This window comes from Megascapheus bottae, chromosome 5 (assembly GCF_031878675.1).
Source record: "Megascapheus bottae isolate mThoBot1 chromosome 5, mThoBot2.hap1, whole genome shotgun sequence".
Taxonomy (NCBI): Eukaryota; Metazoa; Chordata; class Mammalia; order Rodentia; family Geomyidae; genus Megascapheus; species Megascapheus bottae.
In genome coordinates this window covers 57,220,508-57,226,611 of record NC_143513.1, presented here as the reverse complement: position 1 = coordinate 57,226,611, position 6,104 = coordinate 57,220,508, and positions in this window count along the sequence as shown.

Sequence of the window (6,104 nt, the reverse complement as noted above, 5' to 3'; positions counted from 1 at the left end):
TTAAGCCCTTTTCCATGAGATCAGATAAATATTGTTATGGTAATTGCCTATGTAACTGACAGGTAAAATAAGAATCATCACAAGACTGTCACTTGAAAGATAATCTCCGGTAGTGTGCAATCTTACTCACTTGCAGTGTATTAACCTACCATAAGCTAAAATGGGCCTGAAATGAGTTAAACTTTAAAAGCCATAGAATGGGCAATGTCATGGAAAGACTTGGAAAAAGTCATATTAAGTGAAGTAAGCCAGACCCAACGGAACATAGGCTCAATGGTCTCCCCCATTTGTAATAATTAGTACACAACTAGGATTCTGCTAGCAGAGGATTACAATAGCTCAAAACCTATGTACATAAGGTCATATAGGATAAGACTAATTGAAATGAACTCTAGGATATGAAAACAAGAGCTTTATCGTGTGTGATTTTTGTTCTAAATGTACTATGTTTTTTTTTCTCTTTTCTTTTTTTCCCTTGGTTAATCTCATATTGTTATTGTATCTGACTTTGTCACCTGGTATATTGTATATTTATTTGTTTATTTGAAATAAGAAAGGGAAGGGGGGAAAACAAGATGATTGGGAGAGGGTGGGGGGAAGGAAAATGAGGACAAAAACATGAGAAGGGGTATCAATGTGCACCTACTACTTGGCGAATGAAACTGCAACCCCTCTATACACTACCCTGACAATAAAAAATAAATAAATAAAATAACAATGGGCCTGATATGCACAAGCTATTATTTATTAAGCAAAACAACTTCATCTCTATCACCACTAAAGCAGTACTAATCAGTGTGTCTATCATTCTTTGCCATGCCTTCCTAAAGGAATAAAAGCAAAGCACTCAACTATTCTAAAAATAAATTATATGACAGATAATAAGACATACCTTAAGGTTACCATTGGACTAGTGATTAAATGAGTTGTTGGTATTAGTTTTTTAAGTATAGTAAGTAGTGTATTATGAAGAAATTGCATTAAAGTAAGGAAGAGAATTGTTTATTTTACACTACTTGTGTTGCACACTATTCATTTCAAGTGAAATTCCCTTTCTCAGAGAACATTTCAGTACTGTGAGCTAAGGCATCACTCAGGAACTCCATTTCCAACTACCCTTTGCAGTAAGACCTATGTGATTGATTCTTACAACTCAGTGTAAGCAGATATAGTGATGATCATTTCTATGTAGAGATTTCTAAAGAACAAAGGTTAATTCTCTATCCTATTTCTCCACTGACTTAAGAATACAGGCTGGAAGGAGCCTGGGTCACTAAATTTTCACAACAGGAAACTCGTGCCTTCTAGAATCACTCAAATGAAACTACTTGAGTCTATGGGAAATAAACTTCTATTAACATTAAACCATTTTTCTTTTTTATTGCAATGTATAGAGGGGTTACAGTTATATTCACCAGATAGTACGTGAATTATTTCTCACATATTGATACCCCTTCTCATGTTTTTGTCCCCATTTCCCTTTCCCCACCCCTCCCAATCATCTTGTTTTCCCCTCTTCCCTTTCCTATTTCAAATAAACATATATACATTATATGTAACAAAGTGAGATACAGTAACAATATGAGATTAACCAAAGGGTAACCAAAGAGAAGAGAAATAACAGTACATTAAGAACAACAATCACACAATAAAGCTCTTGTTTCCTTTCATTAGGATGAGGCTAAATGAAGCACTAAAACTTTAAATAAAAAACCTTAAAGACAAATAGGTAGACAGACATCAACACCATAAATAATCATACTTTATGAAGTTTATATATAAACTTAGATAGTTTTAAAAATGCAATAATTAAATATTGAAGGAATCAATGTAACACTAGGACAAAATAAGTTCATATAAGCCTGTCTTTCATTGAAAATAGACACTCAAGTCATGATTCATGGTAAGAAGAGCTGTATCTTGGACCTGATGCCCACTTGTCTCCTATGACCAAGTACCAGGCTCTCTTTAGAGTCAAGGTCAGAAAGACTTGGCCTCAAGCTGGCCTCTTTCTCTATGTATCAGCCTTTCCAACAGTTCTGTTTATTGCTCTACTCTGGTCACCTGCACACTTACTCTTCCATCTCTAGCAGAGTATCTCTGATTTTATCTCTTGATTGTAACAGGGTATTCTGCCCCTAGATGTTGTTTTATGTACACTGAAGAAGACAGCACTGGTCCTGGTACCATTCTCTTGCATTTTTCTCACCTTGTCCGCAGAGGTCATTGCAGTAGCCAGTCACCTGGGTCTTTCAGGATCTAGAGCAAAACCTTCACTTGAAGATAAAAAAACAACTGGGCAAGAAAAAGTAGTATAAATTCATAAGCTAAAAGAACCTAGCTCATCCTTTTAAATTCTGAAGACTCACAAATACAAAACTTCTCACTAAACAAATGCAAAAATTCAAGTCATTGTAAGAGAATTTCCTTTGTTCCCTGGAATTTCTGTTGTACTTTCTTTCTTGTAAATATCCTGAGCAATTGTTCTGCTTATGTCTTCCTTAGTTTATCAACTTATAAATAGAGAGGGGGCCTCTTTTCAGATAAGCTCTAATTTCTTCCCGTATAAGCTCAGAAGGCACAAAACATGAGAAAGACTGCCTGAAGTTAGTATGGTCAGGTAGAAAGACAGAAGTTGTTGAAGTTGCAAGAGGCAAGGTTGAATGCAATACTTTAATAATGAAAAAGATGTCCACCACTAAATCCTCCTTACTCTGACCTTTCTTTTTCCCTGAGAGGCCACTTACCATACCCAAACATCCCATATCACACTCCCCTGAGGGTTAAAATTATAAGGGGAAACATCTGATCAGAACAGGCACGCAACAAATACCTTATGAAATGATGAATGCAAAAAGAAAAACAAAGCAAGGAGTATCATTCACATCATCACCACTTCAAGAATGGATCAGTTGGAGTCTCATGAATTAAGTCTATTATAGTTTTACCCAAACTAAAGTGGAATGGTATTTATTATCTTTATTTTCCCGTGTCTAATTTCATGCACAAGAGAAAATTTTGTAAGTTTTGTTTTATGAAATTTGGCTCCAGAAGAGGAGCCAAATGCCTGTGCATTTTTAAAGCGCATCAGATGACTGAAGGGAGCAAGAGAGTTGCCATGTAGGTGAAGGCCAGAGATAAGAAGTGGATTAAGACTTGAATTCAAGTCTGCAGGTCCCAGCCAAGACAATTACAATGTAACAGTAGTTTGCTGCACCAGTGGTATAACATAGGAATCAAAGTGGAAAGATTAATGTTTCCATTTAGATAATTAAAAATTGAGAACCAAGCTTCAATAATAATTTCAAATTTCTTACACGCTTGAGATATGAGATCTATCATTTGCTACAGAAATGTTATATTGTTTTAGGTCCCAAAACTTAAGAAATCATGACTGGTTTAGCTATTTCTGTTTGTTGGTTGGTTTTTCTGTTTGGAATCAATTTATTTATTTCTTATTATTTCAAAGTAGTTTTACAACAGAGTTTCCTTTTAACAAAATAGTTTATGAATACAATGTATCTTGATCAACATTCTCACCCATCCCACCAAAACTACCATTTCCCTTTTCTTAATTTTACACAATATACATTTAAATTCTTGACTGGATTCTTCATCCATTTCTCTTCACTTTAACATTCTCCCTTTATGCCCACTTCATCTCCTGTGAATCTCCATTTCCTGGGGCTTATTTTCATGGGTTGTGTCTTTGCCTTTCTAAAGAATTACACTATTTGAGTTCTCCTTTGAATCTACCAAATGTCAATTAATAAATGTGCAAAGATCTGCATACCATTTGATGAATTTATTTATAATTTAATTACATTAATTTATAATTATATAATTTATATACTAATTCTAGCTTCCACATGTGAAGGGGAACTTGCAGTCATTCTCTCTCTTCACTGAATATTATTTTTCCAAGTCTTTCCATTTCTTCACAGATGGTAGACTATCATTCTTCTTAGTGGATGAGTAAAATTCTATTATATGTATATATATCACATTTTCTTAATATATTTGTCCATATGGGCTTTGGTGGGTAGTGTTTCTGGTGGTGTTGGTGGTTTTACTATAATCAAATTTATAGTCTTTTGAATAAATGCTCAGAAGTAGAAATGCTGAATCAGGCTTGCTCTGTTTAGATTTTTTTCAGTCTTGGGACTTGAACTCTGGGCCTGGGAGCTGTCCCTGAGCACTTCAGTTCAGGGCTAGTGTTCTGTCAGCACCACTTCCAATTTTCTGGTGGTCAATTGCACATGAATCTCACGGATTTTACTGTCCAGGCTGAATTTGAATCTCAGTCCTCAGACTTCAGCCACCTGAGCATTTAGGATTACAAGTGTGAGCCACCAATGCCTGGCTTCTGTTTCATTTTTTGAGGAACCTCTATGCAGCTTTCCAGAGTAGTTGAGCAAGTTTACATTACTGCTTGCAGTGCAGTAGGGTTTTCTTTTAGTCCCATCTTCACCAGCATCTGTAACAGTTTGTTTTCTTGATAATGGCCATTCTAAATGAGGTAGGGTGGAAGCTCAATGTCATTTTTATTTGCATTTCCTTTATGCCCAGACAGAGTGAACATTTCTCCTATTCACCATTTTTACTTCTTCTTCTTTTACTTCTTCTTCTTTTTCTTTAGCTAATTAGCCCATTTATTATTTGAGTTGTTGGTTCTTTGAGGTTTTAAATTTTTAAGCTCGCTGTATAATATGAACATTAGGTTCTTTTCTGGTGTATAGCTGACACATATGTTTAGTTCTGTAGCTGCCTTTTTAGCTTACTAGCAATGTGCTTTGTCATGCAAAAATGTAATTATTAAATTGTTTTTCAAATCATATTACAAAGGCATGAAAATATGTCCTGATCTCTGTGTCTGAAAAGGACCCCTGAGTTTTTCCACTGACTGCAATCTTTGACCTGGAAGTTTTAGAACTGATTTCACCCCTCCAGAGATCTCACAGAAAATATCTAATTTAGGCAACAAGAAGATTAACAAAGCCATCTGCTTCTCTTCACATTCTTTCCTCAGACTGGTGCATAAGGCTCACTAAGTTGTTCTGACAAAAAAATGAGTAAGTGAAAAGTACAATAACAAGAACAGACTGGGAGAACAAGTCCTAAGGGTAACTGTTAAAAATAAAATCAGGCATTCCAATAAAAATGCAAAGAATAAGATAAAGGTTTAAAGATAGGAATGCTAATATATTTTAAGTGGGAAGAAGATCTTCAGTGTATATTCACACTATTTGAGGGAATTGTACAGGTGAGAAAGATCCCACACAAATCTTGACACCAAATGCTTGTGTTTATAAAATAGTTTAGCAGAGGAAAAAGGAAAGAAAAAAATGATATAAAATGAAGTTTTATGCTTCGATTTCCCAGGTAGAGGAAAAGGGAGTCCACAACTACTAGACTTGAAAGGGCATTGGAAATAATGGTCTTTCTGAAACAGGAGGGATAACCAAAAGTGAGGTTTGGGGTTAAAATAGATTAATTAAATTAGAAACAACTTCTGCCCATTCATTAGGAAATTTTATAAGGACAAGAATTAGTACAGAAATGTGGCTGGGAGGTCAGACCTACAGTACTAGCTATTAATTCTATTGATTTAATTCCTTAAATATACTAATTCCAGGGCCAAATGAGGGCTAGATAGAGGGCAGGAAGGAAATCACTCAGATTCCAATTAAAGACTCTGAATCTTAGAGTATTTTATTCTTTGTTAAAATACCAGTGCATAAGTTAAATATTGATAAGGTCTCTACACTTTGTTTCCTTCCTCTGTATCTTGAGTTGCTTTGGAATCCTGAGAATTTTGTGTTGGCCTCTAGTCAGTAGAATGAAGTGTGGTTAGCCCTTTTTGTGGGAGTCTCTTCTTGCCTAGCAGTGAGAACTTGAGGACAGGAGCCCACCTTACTTATCCTGCTCTGTGTCCTAAGAAGCATTCCTTCAGAAAAATTTTATGAATTATCTCTTATATTGCCAGACCATATGCTAAATTCTTAAGATGGAATAGTTAACAAGACTAACAAAAACCTCTCATCTTATACAGATTTTATTGTATGGTTTAAAGAAAAAAGGGAATGTTACAAATTTCAGTCCCT